Consider the following 16000-nt stretch of genomic DNA (forward strand, 5'->3'; position numbering starts at 1 on the left):
GAACCCACTTAAAAAGTGGCCTCTGACTCCGGGGAAGCTCTTCCCTGTGAAGGGGAGGAATATGTGGGTCAGAAATAACTCTGGTAGAGCTTAGGAACAAAGAGAGGCTGAGGAATTAAACTAATTCCCTCATATAACTTAACTCAGCTGTCTTTTCAGGTTTGGTAATTTTATTTCTCAACTTTATCATAAAATTACCAAACTGGCCCCAAATTTCCAGTAATCAGCCATGCTGCTGCCCTGGGCAGGAAGTAGCGGGGATGTGAAGGACAGGCAGCCCACAAACAATCAAATGCAAAGGTTTTTCACCAGCATCCCAATGTCAGGCACAAAGGGGCAACTGGAGGTGGCAGCGGGCTGGCAGGGGCTACCCCTCCATTTATCTGGAAGACAGATTCATACAAGAACTGAGCTTGCTCGTCAGAGCTGCAGATTTTAAGAAAGGATGGTCCCTATCCTCCCACTTCCTCAAAGTCAGACTCCTATCTGCCCTCACGGTCTCACTTCAACACCCTTTGCCCCACACCCCACTGCAAATCCACCTAACTGTGTTCCACTGTTTACAGAAAACCAAGCCAAATCACCTTACTCTTAAAAGGAAAAGCTGTCATTTCAGTCAAGTTGTTATGCTGCACCCAAAATGAGGCCACTGAGTTATAATGATCAGGCTCCCCTCACCCGAATTTGAGCCATTTCCTGCTGGCTTTGTGTAATTCACTTGCTTCCACGTGCACTTCAACTCAACACCCCTCCCCCATCTGAGAGGGGGTGGACAAATCCCGTCCCCCCCATTGTCCTGGGTCCACCTTGCACGCTGGCACCGGGCCCTTCGCTATTCAGAACGTTTGATGTAAGAACTGGGATTCCTTTAATGCGTGGACTGTAACACCTCAGTAATCTGAAAACTATTCTACCTATTCCAATCAGTCATTAATTTAAAATCTCATTATGTTTGTTTTATTCTATTGGCATACATACGCATGGGTATATAGAGCTGTCTCATGTTTTCATTTTACTCTCTAACTCCAAGGCTTGGAAACACCTGGTGGCTGTTCACTATTTGGGCGCCACCTTTCCATTCGACTTAGTACACCATCCTGCTCCAGGATTAAACTGAAATAGGAAATGAGGACTAAACCATTTAAAACAGGTCATATGCAGCAACCCGCAACAACTTGAACATATAGGCCACACTGGCATCCATGAGACAGAACAGTTTGAACTGAACTTTTTGAACAAATGGAAAACAAAGCTTCATGTAAAACACGAGAGGGCCAATCACAGTCCTGAGAGTCAGATAAACACATATCTTTTTTGTAAGTAGTGGATTGCAGGCAGCCAAGGCTCAGGAAAACTACTCCCAAGTTCTCATAAGTCAATATCATGTTTGTGACAACTGAGAGAAAAGAAGGGAATTTTAAGGAAGTGGAAAACCACATCTTTGGGGACCCCTGAGGCTCTCCTCAAGCATCTCGAAGTAAGAGGCCTCCAGAGGCTGGGAAAAGGCAGCCCCGCTGTGGCAAGAACGAGCCATTTTCATCCCCTACTGTAAAAGGGGAAGAGTGATTAGCACTTTATCTGACGTGAGACAGAAGGCCTGTCCTTGCCAGGCCATTATGTTCCTTAATTATTTCACCAGTTTGTAAGTGACTTGCTTGAGTTATTTTCAGATTTTCCTTTCTGAAAGGGCCACTGGGATGCTATTTCTCCCAGGCGCCCCACTGCCAAAAAATGGAGGCTCACAGAAAGAATGCAAATCTGCCTCCACCTTAAACCTTAAAAGTAAAGGCAGAGCCAAAAACCTCCACTCCTCCCTCTTCCTCCCCTGTTACCTGGGGGAGGAGGGGGAGGAGGGCTGTTATCTAAACAGATTCTTCAGGCTGAAGGGAGAAAATGTTTTCTACAAGTTTTATTTCAGTGGGGTATTAATTCCTTTTTTTTTTTATTAAGAAGTGAATGGGAATAATATGAGCCCAAGACAACTGCCTAAACTTCGAACCCACGAGTTATTTTTGAGCAATGGCAAAGGTCAAACTGCAAAGGGTTAGGTGCTGTGAAGATAAAAAGCACTGGAAGAAATGGGACGCTGAAGAAATGTCTTTCACCTAGAGGAGTCATCTTCTTCCCCCACTTCCTCCTCCAGCATGCAAATCAATGTGCAGGCTGAAGGAGCTGCCTTCTTCCTCAGACCAAGTCATTAAAATTCCAAGCAATCAGATTACTAACCCTATTCTAACAAACAAGTAAATTATAAATTTGTCTTGGAGCTACTGACTTCTCAATCTTTAAATAAGGCACTGCCTCTAGAATTGAATACTTACATACTATTAAAATGGCAGCAATTGGGAAGGGGGGGTGTAATTTCAACTAAAAACACCAGGTATGAAAAAACACATGCACTACTAGGGACTCGGAATACTGAAAAAAAGGAGTCTCTGAAATAAATGCATCTCTCAGAAAAAACCATCTACCATGAAGGACACACCTTAAAGTTCTTAGCCACTCATTAACTAAACCAAGCACAAACTAGAGGTCTGACTGTTGTATTTTTCAGACAAAAAGCAATTAGGTTATTGCTCTGCACTTGTCACTGCAGAACACTGAAGGCTTTTTAGAAACTCTAGATCTATTACTCATTCTCAAAATAATATAAGGTTTAGTATTTTAAGTCTCACTGATACCAAGGCAGCCCCTGCATTCCAGGGGGAAAGTACAGTAAAAGGACATTTTTAAATGAACTTCCTGACACACAGAGGAGAAGGTAAAAGGCCCGAGACCCCTACCTAGCGGCCAGGCCTGGCTGGCAGCTGTTGTCCCCCTGCCTTTCTTTTGTTGAGCTTAATCTCATGTCAACTCATTCAACCAACTCAAAAGCGATGAAGACATAATTGAATCAACCTGAACTAAATCAGACCTAGGCTTTTTGGAACATACAGCTTAATGGTCGCAAACGATCTAGAAAACCAGGAAGCCCAGAGGCTGTGGTATAAGTGGTCAGCAACGCTGGGCCCCAAACTGGCCAACAGGACCACTACAACCGCCATTTACTTAATACACGTTCGGGAATGTTCAAAGCTCCAAGCCCCATAGGCTGATTCAGAAAGATAAATTGTGGCTCAAGGAATTTCAAGGGGGAACAACACACCAAAGCCTTAAACTCTGCTGAAATAACTATCCTCTTCTTGGAGGGAGTGGGGGAGGGCAGGGCAGAGAGAAAATAAAAGTTTCTGCTGCTCAAATGTTGAACAGGCTACTGGGGTCCGAGAAGTGGCCACTGGTGGCTCTTTCCTGCTCCTGGAAGCGAAACCTTGCAGAAAAACCCGCTCGCCCACCCCATCCGCCAGAAAAAAATGCGGCTTCCCGTCCTCGGTGGCCCTACCCCATCCCTAAAATGTGGGCTCACTCCCGGACCTGAATGGCCGTGATCCCAGGCGCGCAGGTACCGGCCAGGGCACCCCACAGGCCACCTCTCGCCCGCCCGGCGCAGGGACCGCCCAGGCCACCCCAACTCCTGACTCCCCGCGCCACCAGCAGCGCCCTCCCATCCCGTGCCGCACTCATTTTGGGGCCAAAATCAAGAGGGAAGAGGGCTCTACATCTGAAACTGCCGCGGTTTCGCCACTCAGCGCCTGCTGGCAGAAACTTCCTTTTAAAAAAAAAAAAAAAAAAAAACGAAACACTTTTAGGCCTAACATTTCAATCCCTCCTGCCCTTCCGAGTTCCTAGTTCTGCTTCCAAGTGGCTTCGGGTCTCCCACTAGAATTGAGTTATAAGCTATTCTTTTAAACGCTTAAGGGTTATTTTTAAAGTTCTTTTTAATCTGTAAAATTAAAGGGGGAAGGAATAAAAATCCTAATCGCACATCCAGGAAACGCAGCCCTGTGCACCGCCTGCTCAGAGATGGGAAGAAGACCGGGACTCCCGGGCAAGGGTTTTGGGGCGGCCCGGGGGCTCGCTGGGGTGCGCGTCGGGGTCCACTGCCAGGCCAGGCACCTCCCCCGGCCCCTGAGACGCGCCTTCCTCTCGGCCCGTGTGGGACGGTCCCGGCCATGTTTGCGGGGGACGCCTGTTAGGACGCATTGTTTTGGCTCTTTCCAACTTGCTCTGGCCCCTCCCGGGCCATCGCGGGGGACCCCGCGCCGGCCGCCAACCCCCACAGCCGGGTCGGCAGACCCGGAGAGCCGCCCGGTGAAGGCGCCCAACTTTTCAGGAAAGCCCCCACACACCCTTGCAGGCAGCCCCCAGCTCCCTCCAGCCGGCCCCTGGCTCCCGACCCCGAGAGGGGGGACTTCCCCGCCCCCAAGCCATCTCGACTATTTCCAAGAGTGAGTGTGATGGTAAAACACTGTCTGTACACGCCGGGGGTTCGCCCGACACCTTCTCGCCGGGTGGGGAGGGGGCGCCCTAGAGGAGCGGAATCCAGTAGGAACCGAGGGTGGGGGTCGGGCGGGGCGATCATCCGAGGAGGGGGCGAGATAACGAGCACCAGAGACTCAAGGGCGGGCTCGGCGGGACGCCGGAGGGGCTAAGTGGGGCGCCCCCTGGGGCCCAGCGCGGGCGGGGGGCGCGCCCCCTTTACCTGCGGCTCCGGCTCCTCGGCCATTTCCTCGCTCGGCGGCGGCCGGGACTGAACTGACACCACACGAGCGAGCCGAGGTTTGAATGAGGAGGGAGCAGGAGAGGAGGGGAGGGGGCGGGGAAGGCAAGAGAGAGGGGAGGCGACGGGGAGTTTCTCTCGGCCTTTTGTGCGGACACCTCCCGGATTCCGCGCCGGCACCGGTCCCCCAAAACAGTCGGGGGCCGAGAGGCAAGCCATCCCCCACCGCGCCTCGGGGCCTCGCGCCTCGAAGACCTCCCCCAAATGGAGTGCCCCCCACCCCCACCCCCGCCGGGAGGATTTGGGGGCCGGGCTCACCTCGGGCGCGGGGCTAAGGTGAGCGGGGTGGGGGTGCGCACGGGGGTAAAGGCTCGGGCGCCCCCTACTCGTCCACGAGGGGACAGTGCAGGCGCGGGGGGTCCCTAGAGCCACCGGGGCGCGGCGCGTCCGGCACACCGGGACTGTTGGGTCAGAAAGTGCTCAGGGAGCAGCTGTTGCGCCCGCCCTCGGCCCCGCCGTTCGAATACGCCCCGCCTCCTGCCTTCACCGGCTGCGATCTGCCCCAGGCCCCGCCCCCGCCCACGTGACCTTTCGAAGGCGCGCCCTGCCCCGCCCACCACCGCGGGTTCCGCCTCCGAGTCGGGGGCGAGCGGACGAGCACGCGCACTCCCTGTTCTCGTCCGGGAGATTCCCGCGCACGCGCGCGCTTTTCACCGCCCCCACAACCCAGGCCCAACGTGGCCAGCCAGCGCCCGGCGGTTCTAGTGACAGGTACGCGGGGAGGGGGCCCACGAGGGCAGCGCGCAGGCGCAGATCCAGGCCTCCGCCTTGCTGCCTCCCCCTCCCTTGCAAGGTGTGCCCAGGCGAAGGGAGGGGCTGGTAGCCCGAACTCCTGGGTCATCCAGAATTACTAACAAACAAAAAGCCTTTACACTCATTTGGATAGGTTAAAAAGCAGCTGTGCACAAACATTTTTTTTCAGATTTTCTTTAAGTGTAAGATCGATGATACAAGATGAGTAAAACATTTTTCATTAGTATCTTTATAAAGCTATTTTTTTTAAGGACTGGGTTTGCGCACTATAATTTGAGATCCCTAAATTTGGCCTGGGTTCCAAGAATCCACTTGGCTTTGACAGAAACCCACGTGGATGAAACCGGGCTTATTAAAGTGGGAACCCCCCCCTAAAAAAAAGCTTTTCCCCCACCTCCCCACGCCCAACTCATTTAAAGCATTTCCCTACTGTTCTAACCCTTGCTTAAAAAAAAAAGGAAAGCTTATGGTTGTGAGGACACTGATTTCCCCCATTTTAAGCCCCAAGAGGAAGCACAGAAGCACAATCACACCCACCGAGGCTTCTGCCCCAATGCAAACGAATGCAAATGCGAACGGAGCTGTGCGAGTCACCGCAAACAAAACAGCCCGGTATTTCTTTTTCTTTTGGCCTTCGGTGTATCCAAAACGGAAAAACTTAAAACATATCAAGAAAGGCACTAAAAGTATATACTTAATAATCAGGACCAGAATGCAAAAAAAAACACTACAGAAGCGTTGGGCTGGTGAGCAATGCAATCCATAATAAATAGGAAATGGAATTTGAGAGGCAGCTTCTTAGCAAAGGGGAAGAATTTGCCAAGTGTGATGTTTTGCTGTCATTTTATATATAACTACTAGCCCCACATATGGTCTGGTTAGTCTTTTCTAAAAAGGAAGTGAACCAATTACTTACTCACACTTAATTAATTAGCAGCGCCAGAAGTAGATTCTTAGGCCAGAACTTTTTTTTTTTCCACTCAAGTACACTGATACCGATTACTTCTATGACTAGAATTCCTTTTCTCAGGGAAGATGAATACCTTTCTTTAAAATACTTCTTAGAGCCGTACAGGCACATCTTAAAACACAGTCCAGACGCAGGCTCTTCCTGAACGAGAAGCTTCCCTGAACTCACCAAAACAAATGACTTCCAGCACGGCTCCAAACAAAGGAACTATGAACTAGTGGGACCAGGTTGTGTCTTAACGTGAGCGGAGCCTCGCTCTACATGTTAATGGATAACCTTTGAACTCTGAAACCCTGAGTGCTATAAACAGAATAGCACTGGTCATTTAAAATCTTACTATTAAAATTGAGCAAAAAAAGAAAAGTCCAAACTTTTCAGCAGGCATAGGGAAACAATCAAATGTTTTGACAAATAATCGTTTCACTAAGAACAATAGGGCTCTTGGCTCTCAGACCCTGTTGTTACTGAATTATTTTCAGGGCAAAAAGTGTTGTGCTCTTTTCTCTACACCCGCACAAAGCTACCACTTTGTTAGCAAAATAACATCATATGGTTGTCAGCTACTGTTTCTCTCCCCCCCCCCAAGAAAAAACCTTGTTATGTTGTAGCTTTCAAAATTAAAAGATGATTGTCTGAACTGGACCCTATCTGTTAAGAATTTATGTGATCCTTACGTCTGAGAAGGAATTACAAAGAACCCCATTCCTGGAAGGAGCCAACAAAAAACTGGGAAATGGTTGCAAAACGCTGCCAGGGACTGAGTGCCGGGCTGCCAACACACACTGTGTTTTTTAAATGGACGCAGAGTGATCTGAACTCACTGGAAGGGCTTCTGTGAGACACACTCTCCCTTTCCAGTGGAGAGACGCGCACTAAGGTGTATTTGGAAAGCATGAAGAGTTAAAACAATTACAAATGTAAACTCCAAAAGTAACAGAACACTAGGAACATGTGGTTTCGTGATAAACGCAAAGCATTCACATTAGTATTGTATGAAATGAAAATTGAAAACCGAACGTTGGTCTACACATGCTTAGCTCCGCCCACAAGTAATCCTGTTTTGCCAGCACCCCCTAGACTAATTCTTAAGGAGTCAGGTGCTGCAGAGAAGCCGGCAACACAAAGACCGGATCCAGAAACGTCCCCGCAAATGTGAGCTGATGCTCTGCACATGCTCCTCTGGCAAGGGGCAGAAAAAGCCCCTCTTCGCCTTTCTTTAATGCGACAAACATCGGCTGCACCTCATTTTTCACAATTACCTACACAGACCGGCCCTCCTTAAGATATTTCCCAGTGTACACTTAAAAAAATCGCCCCATTATCTCTGATTTAATCCTGGTGATGTGAGACCTCTTCTTTTCGACTTTCTCTCCAGCTCTAATAACAAAACAAAACAAAACAAAACCCTTCTGATTTGCTATATTTAACACTTATTGGAATCATCTTTTGGGACTTAGCCTTAATTAGAAGTACAGAATGCAGTATGATCTTCTTCTTTCGCAAGTGTTTATTTTACTGTGGAACTATTACAGAAAAACAATTTGGCAACTGTGTGTAAAACCCTGGAGCTGAAATGCAGCCAACACAGATACTTGACTTAAAAAGAATTTAGTGTTCAGAGCAGGAAAACCTGAAAAACTGCAGTGAAGCGTTAGCAGGAAAAGAGAACGAAAAAGTTAGCCGAACCTGCCAGCTTCTGCAAACTACAAAGGACACTCGAGAAGAAACCCGGGGCGGCCTTTTCACACGGCTGAACGCACTAAATGAAGCAGGGATTGCCAACCGCAGGAAACACGGCCCTCCTCTCTCTTCTACCAAGTTCCTTGATTTCGCTCAAGTCACCTCAAAATATTAAACCCTCTGCACAACACCATACCACTCGATGACAAAAGCAAACAGCAGAAATTACCTTTCGGAAGTGGAGGCAGTATCTGGAGCCGAGAGCCTGTCCCTTTCTCTCCGAGCCTGCCGGCCCACCTGGCTGGGAACCGTCCTGGAAGAGATGCGACTGCGGGACTTTACCAGCAAACCAAGAAGGGAGGGGCCAAGAATAAGGCTCCATTTAAATAGAGGTCTAGATTCGATCACGACTCGATCAGACTGACTTGATAAAGTGGGGGGGGCACATTGTTTATTTCGCCTGCACTCGTCCCCCATTGATAAGTGGACCGGTTGCCCCTCCCTCAGCAAACACTTTTGTCCTCCTCGAACATTCTAGACGTTTTCACAAGGGTTGACCTCACTTGACATGCAAATGTTACACTTTCCTTAAAAATTTCATGTCACATAACTTTGGGAAGCACCTCTTTGAAGCTTTTGCACTCATCTGATACTCCATAAAGGGAGCTTTGGGAAGAGGGGAAGGCGGGGAGAGGAAGGTTAAGTAACAGTTCTTGAAACCCGATTCTCACCCTCCTCTCAATACATGGAACCCTCTCCCCCACCACCCACCCACTGACTCAAGCTGAAACTGTAGAGGCCAAACTATATTTCAGCTCCTTCTCCACACATCGACTCCATAGCAAACCCTGTAATTTCCAAATATATTCAGCTTGGGTCCACTCCATCTCTCCTTCACAGCACCCCAAACTCACTCTGTCCTCCCAATACCTGAATGTGAGGTTTCTCCAAACCTTCTTTCTAGGTTTGCGGCGCAACCTTCTCCACCCCACAGCCCAGATCTTTCACAGTATAAATCCAACCCCTGCCACGGCCGGCCCTGCCAGGCCAGCTCCTCTTCGCATCAGGAGAAAAGAAGGAACTCCAGAGCTCGCCCCCCCAAGCCCTGTGGATCGGGCCCCTGCCTCGGCTCCCTTTCCCTCCCTTCAGGAAACCGCTTCCGTGGGGCCAGAGGCGGCCTCTCCAACCACTCTGGGCTCAGACCCTGCACGTCCACCTCTCGAAAGCTGCACTAATTCTAGAATATTATTTACCGTCTCTCTGGGTTTCAGTTCCTCATCATAAAACGGGATAATGATGAAGAGGAGGTGGTGCAGGAGGTGATGGAAGAAGAGGGAAAAAAAAACTAAGTTTCCATCACAAGGGGAAAAAAGTGTAACTATGAGATGATGGGTGTGAACCAAACATGCTGCAGTGATTACTTTGCAGCACGCATGCATTAAATCGTGGGTGTGCACCCTTCAGCTTGTATGGTGCCATGTCAACTGTATCTCAATAAAACCAGAAAAAATATATAACTCTCCTACTGGCATAAGTAATAATATTTTTATAAGGACCAGAGAATTACATGAGACACACTGCAGAGCTGTGAGCCCTCATTTCGGGAGGGGGGGGGCACTATTCTAGACACCGGAGACAAGAGCCCCGAGTTAAACAAAGGAATGAGGTCCTTGCTCCTTTGGCCTTATTCTATCTTCTAGAGCAGCAATTTTCAACTTTTTAACTCATGGCACACATAAAGTAGTTACTAAAATTCTGCAAGGTTGTGCTCGGGTTTTCAGCACCAAACAAAAAAATCTGTGGCATACCGAAAAATACATATATTTTGCCAGTCTGACAAAGAAAAGTGTAACTTTATTCACTCGCACAGGATGGCCATTCTGGGTTAGCCCACTGTGGGGACAACACTCTAACCAACTGAGCAACCCGGCCGGGCGGGTGTCTGAGTATTTCCTACCCTCATTTTACTTGCCTCACCTGCTGGACCTTACAGAGTCTGTCTCTTCCCCCTCCTTGAACGCTCTTCCCCTGCCTGGATTTGGAAATCTGCAGGCTTTCAAGTGCCCAGGTCCAACGCTGGCACCTTCTCTGTTTCTTATTTATTCCCTAGGTGATATCATCCAATTCAACGCTTCAAAAGGCCTGTACGGCTCCTAAATTGATACATTTCTCACACAGACCTTCCTCCTCCACTCCCAAAACACATTTCCAACTGCCTATCCCATGCCCATTTACACACCCAGCCGTGAGTTCTAGGTCTCACTCTCAGACCTCCTCCCATGCTCTCCGGCACTCACGGATGCGCGATGCCACGGAACCGGACGAGACCCCACGGGGAGTGAACTCGGAGGGAGAGCGAGCAGGCCGAGATGGGCCAGCCACCGACACTGGACCACGCACGCCCGTAGGCAGCCAGGGGCTCAGCGCCACGCAGTCACCCCTCCCTGCACATCACACTGCAGTCACTGTTTGTCCCTGCTTGTCCTCCTCCTGTGAGCCTCAAAGCGCCCTAAAAATGGGTGGACACTGCGTCTCCTTCTCTGCTGTTATCCCCACGTCCGCCTGGCCACACACCGGGAAGCCAAAGCAAATGAAGAGCACACAGAACTTGGCCCAGTGAGTTCCGGCGGGAAGGAAATTGAAATCGGGGTCTCCAGGTCGGTTTCCTCACCTATCAATGTGAGGGCACCACCTCCTGTCGCCGGCCTCCGTCAGCGGCCAGGTCGCCCCGAGCTGACCCACGGGGAAGCCAGCGCGCTGCACACCGGGCCTGTCCTGGGGACGGCTCTCCGCGTGCACCGCACAGGCCCACTTACACACTCGTTTCCAGTTGGAACAATATCGGGGACCTGCTTTCCTCATGACTTTCTCAGTAACATTTTTTATCTAGTTACTTTTTTGTAAGAATACAGTCTGTAGTACATGCGGTATACAGAGTATGTGTTATCGCTAAGGCTCCCAGGCAACAAGAAGCTACCAGCAGTTACATTTCGGGGGAGCCAGAAGTTGTACTTGGGTTTTCGACTGCCCTAGGGTGAGGGGCACCCTTACCCTCCGCGGTGCTCGCTGGTCAGCCAAGCATCAAGTCCTCAAAGGGCTGCGTAGGGCTGGGCTTTGAACGCACCGTTCGGCAGCCCGGCCTCAGCTCTCCTGATGCCCGGGACACTGCAGCTGCAGCCCGAGGGGTTCCACGGGACACTGGGAAGAACGGGGAGAGTCTCTGACCTTACTTTTCCCCTTCGCCTTCCGGCTCTCCCTTCAGATGACAAAAACGGCCAGTAAGGCTTTGTATAATGGGTTGGTTAGGATTTTTTTTTTTTTGATTTCTTGGTCTGAATTGAACTGCCAACTCCGTCAAGAGCGGGGACTCGTCCAACCCACGCCCAGGAGTGCCTTCCACGTTTCTCCCCCTTGTGACGGAGGACTGATGTGCTTCCAACAATTCTGTGCCAAAGGCAGGCAGTGAGCCAACAGGCTGGCCAATAAGCACTAGCATGTATTATGTTCTCAGTGTGAACTCTGTACTCTGCAACTCATTTCATCTAACTCATTTAAGCGACCCTCTGAGCGGGGGCCTATGTTTTTATGGATGAACCTGGCTGTAGAGGGATTAGGTGACTCTCCCAAAGCCCACTGGTCATGACCAGTAGAGCTAGGAGTCCAGATCCAGCACCTGCCTCCAGGGCCTTGACCTTATCCCCAAGACAATGGGGCCTCCCCCACAGCCATTCCCCTGCCTGGGTCTCCAACCTCAGCTCCTCTCTCCCCCGCCCCTCTCCCTCCATCCTTCAACCCAGAGCTTTCCTCCGGTGCAGACACCAGCCAAGCCTCACCCCCACACCCCTGCTGTATCCCCAGGACTGAACCATGCCTAGTGCATAGTAGTTGCCCATTAAAGACTGGATTAAAAACCAGTAAATGGTTACCGTGTGCCAGGCTTGAGATAATACCCATTATCTCATTACATCTTCCTCCAACGCAACCCAGTGGCTATTTTTAGCCTTGCTTTAGAGGCAGAGAGGTGAAGTATGCATTAACCAACAGAGTGCACACCTGCTCTGCGATATGCCTGGCGTCTCCCCACAGGCCGGGATACAGCAGGAAGGAACACCAACTCTGCGTCCACAGAACTACCGTTCCAGCAGAAAACGCGTATCTGGCGCATTGATCTCTTCAAAAGCCACATCGATCTTTTCAAAAGTCAAATCTGACTACGTCAGCACCCTGCCTAAACTCCCAACGTCCCTTCGGATAGAGACAGAGTGTCTGACGCAGCCAGCAGGACCTGGCCGGCCACGTGGGATTTCCTCCCAGAGCACCAGGAAACCACCGAAAGGAAACGGAAATAAAACTGAAAGAACCTACTGAACTCAAGTGTTTCTTCCTCGACAGATTAGCTCCTCCACGAGCTCATCCTGGCTGCACAGAGGGCATGGCCAACAGGACACGGGCAGTCCTGTGTCCAGGGCAGGACCGCTGAACCCGAGCTGTCCCTGATGGAGAACACCTGTCACTGGACCCACTGTAATCTCATCAATCTTCGCCCTTTGTGTTGTTACACCGCCTTTTTTAAAAAAGAGGAAACTGAGGCTCAGGATGGTGAAGTCGCCTGCCTAAGGTCAAAAGGCCAATGGGCCATGTGAACCTGAGGTCAAACCTCAGCTCACCAACCTAAATTCCCTTACTTTCTAAACATCTACACCGACGTGCATTTCTGGACGCCCTACCCCGAGGGTTTGCCAGCCTGCTGTGCGTGGCTCTGGGGCATGGCTGTAGCAGCCTCAGCCTAAACCCCCTCCCTCCCCCACTCCTGGAACAGCAAGCAATCACTAGGCGGCCCCAGGGCTAGTCCTCTCCAGCCTCCAGCACTCCCCTGCATTCTTGGTGCACTTCATCCCGCTTCCCCCACCAGCCTGCACTCTCCTCGGAAGGTGCAAACTGGTGCTTTTGCATACAGCTGGGGGGCAATAAATGTTTACAAAATGAAAGTGTCCCAGACTAGGTCCCAACCCTCCCTGTGGGACTTTCCATTGCCCCTCAGAGCTAATCAATTAGTGCACCTCCCAGATCCTATCAACCCAATCGCTCACAAATGCACCCTTACTTTCCTCCATGTTCCTTGTTTGTTTCCTTTTGATCTGTACAAGATCTCATCACCGAGCCTCCTGAGCCCCGTATGCTTCCTAGCCCAGAACACTCTTTCCTGAACCCACTAATAACCGTCTGCTACAGCCCCTGTGCAAATTACACACTGCACCAAAATAAGTCATCAGTCCCTCTCTAAGCATGCAAAGGCCAGCCCCTGGTCCCAGCCAACCCTGCACTCATTCCACAAGTATTTACTGACAACTCCTTCGTCTCCGGCACTTGGCCAAGGCAGTAATTAAAGAGTGAGGGACAAAACAAACTGTGTTTTTGCCCTTGTGGAGCTTATATTTTAATAGGAGAAACAGGCATTAAACAAATTAAAGCATAAATGAGAGATAGTATGTAATACCTGCCCGAGAGTAATAAACAATCCCTCAGGTCCACAACGATTTTCACTACAACACTGTTTTACAACAGTGAAAAATTAGCAACGACTGACATGTCCATCAGAAGGAAAATGGACACACGACCTGTGGTATACACAAATTTAAGAATATAGGCAGCAGGTGAGAAGAATGAACTAGGGCCACATGTACTCACATGGTTAAATCACCAAGACATCACAGAGTTTAAAAAAATTTTAAAAAGATTCAAGCTGCAAAAAGGTATGCCACTTTTGTTTCAACATACACTACAATACTATTTTCCAAAAGAAAATATGTGTATGTGTATAACATGTAAGTATGTATGTGTATACACATACACTATGTAATATACACCTGTGTTTACATACCCATAGATTATAATATGTATGTGTATGTATCATTTCATAATATGTACAAATACCAAATAATTATGTAGTGCACCTGAAATTAATAAATGTCCATTCTATCTAAATAAGTAAACAACTAAGAAAGAAGGGAAGAATTCTATGTAAACAAGTAAACAACTAAGAATGGAAAAATTCTATGTAAATAAGTAAACAACTAAGAAAGAAGGGAATTCTATGTAAACAGGTAAACAACTGAGGAAGAAGGAATATGGGCACATGCAGACGTTGGGAAGACCTGTACCAAAAGCGGTTCCTGCCCAAATGTGGACAAGGACCCAGGACCGTCACGTCAGGGGGTGGCTAAATATTTTGGTCTTTCTGCACGTAAAACATATTCACGTTTTCCCTGCGTAATTAAAACTCGGTTGCCTATTGCACTGACAGGTGTGGCTCACTTGGTCGGGGCCTCCTGGCCAAAGCGAGCGGCCGAGTTTCGATCCTGGGTCGGGGCACATGCCTGGCCTGTGGGCTCTGTCCCCTGTCCCGGCGCCTATGAAAGGCAACCGATCAACGTGTGTGTGCCTCCCTAGCTCCCTCGGCTTCTCTAAAGATAAGCAAATAAAACTTAGCTGCCTATTATTAACACAGAATCCCACGGAGGGGACGGGACCTAGTCAGCAAGGCGGCCCACGGGGCCCCGATGGGCGGGAATAAAGTGCAAATCAGCACAGAACCCCAAACTACTCAACGCCCTAGGGAACAAAACACGGCGAACCCCATTTTCGGCATGTCTACCTTCCGACAAGCGCTGGAGAGACCATCCTCCGCTTCCCCGGGTCCTCGCTCGCAGCCGCGGCCCCGCCGGCGCCGACGGGCCCGACACCTCGCGCCACGCGTCTGCCGAGATCAATCCGCACCCGCCCCACCCGCCAGGGCCACCCCGCCCGGGCCACCACCGTCTCGCCGACAGTCACCCTTTGTTCGGCGCCTCCTTTATGACCTGGGCCGGGCTGGGCGTCGCGCGGGACGCGGGCACGTGTGTGTGTGCGGCGGCGGCGGCGGCGGCGCGGGTTCCGGGCCCTCGCGGGACCGCCCGCTCCCTCCACGCGGGGCAGTATGGCCGCCGCGCACAGGAAGTGCGGCCCAATCCGGGGTTACACCGGCGTGCTCCCCGGACGCGCTCCGGCCCCCGTTCGCCTCCTCTCCCACCCGACCATGTTTCCTAAGCCCCCCCCCCACCGCCCCACGTGTGCCGGCCACGGCGCGAGGGACTGGGGGTGCCGCACGAAAGCAAACCTGCCAAGATGCCTATCCTCCCGGCGTTAACGTACTGTATTAAATAATATCATAGAGTATTAAGTGGCAACTATTATGGGGGGAAAAAGAAAGGGAACGGAGCCAAGGGGCCAGGGGGTGAAGGGCGTGGGTGGGATAGGTGGGCCTGATGGCAAATAGGCTAGGCCAGGTGGACTTCACAGATGAAGACATCTGGGTAGAGATTTGAAGGGGATGACGGTGGGAGCCATGCGGGTTGTGGGGGGAGAGCATTCCAGGCTAAGAGATGGGCCTGCGAAGACCTCAAGGAACAGCATGGAAGCCAGCATGGCCTTGCGGCTTGTGTGGCGTGAGAAAATTAAGACCCAGGAGGCCCTGGTGGGGTAGCTCAGTTGGTTAGAACACTGTCCCCATAGCCAAGGTTGCAGGTGCCACCTCCGTCCTGGCACGTACAAGGATCCACCAGTGAATGCGTGGACAGGTGGGAATGCAGATCCACGTCCTCTCCCCCCGCCCCCTCTTTCTCTCTATAACCGATAAATAAGTAAAATAAAGATAGCTCTGGCTCGTGTACCTTAGTGGATTGAGTGCCGGCCTGCCACCCAAAGGGTTGCCGGTTGGATTCTAGGTCAGGGCACCTGCCTGGGCTGTGGGCCGGGACCCCAGGAGGGGGTGTGTGAGAGGCAACCACACATCGATGTTTCTCTCCCTCTCTTTCTCCCTCCCTTCCCCTTGCTAAAAATAAATAAATAAAATCTTTAAAAAATAAATGAAACACCTCACTAAAAAAAAATTAAGATGGGGT

At 50.6% G+C, this 16000-nt stretch overlaps 1 protein-coding gene across 3 annotated transcripts in view; it reads right to left on the reverse strand.

Moving 5' to 3' along the window:
- The window catches only part of ZNF217 (zinc finger protein 217), a 38373-nt gene that overhangs the window by 19411 nt on the left and 2962 nt on the right, over positions 1-16000 (reverse strand). Inside the window, exon 3 of one of the 3 annotated variants that reach the window (XM_036009976.1) lies at positions 8290-8373. The gene's annotated coding sequence lies outside the window, so the exon portion shown is untranslated. Of the gene's footprint in view, positions 1-4579; positions 4874-4915; positions 5132-8289; positions 8374-16000 lie in introns of those variants that run through there. The other 2 variants (XM_036009975.1, XM_036009974.1) reach the window with 2 other exon arrangements.

Source organism: Phyllostomus discolor, chromosome 9 (assembly GCF_004126475.2).
Source record: "Phyllostomus discolor isolate MPI-MPIP mPhyDis1 chromosome 9, mPhyDis1.pri.v3, whole genome shotgun sequence".
NCBI classification, from domain to species: domain Eukaryota; kingdom Metazoa; phylum Chordata; class Mammalia; order Chiroptera; family Phyllostomidae; genus Phyllostomus; species Phyllostomus discolor.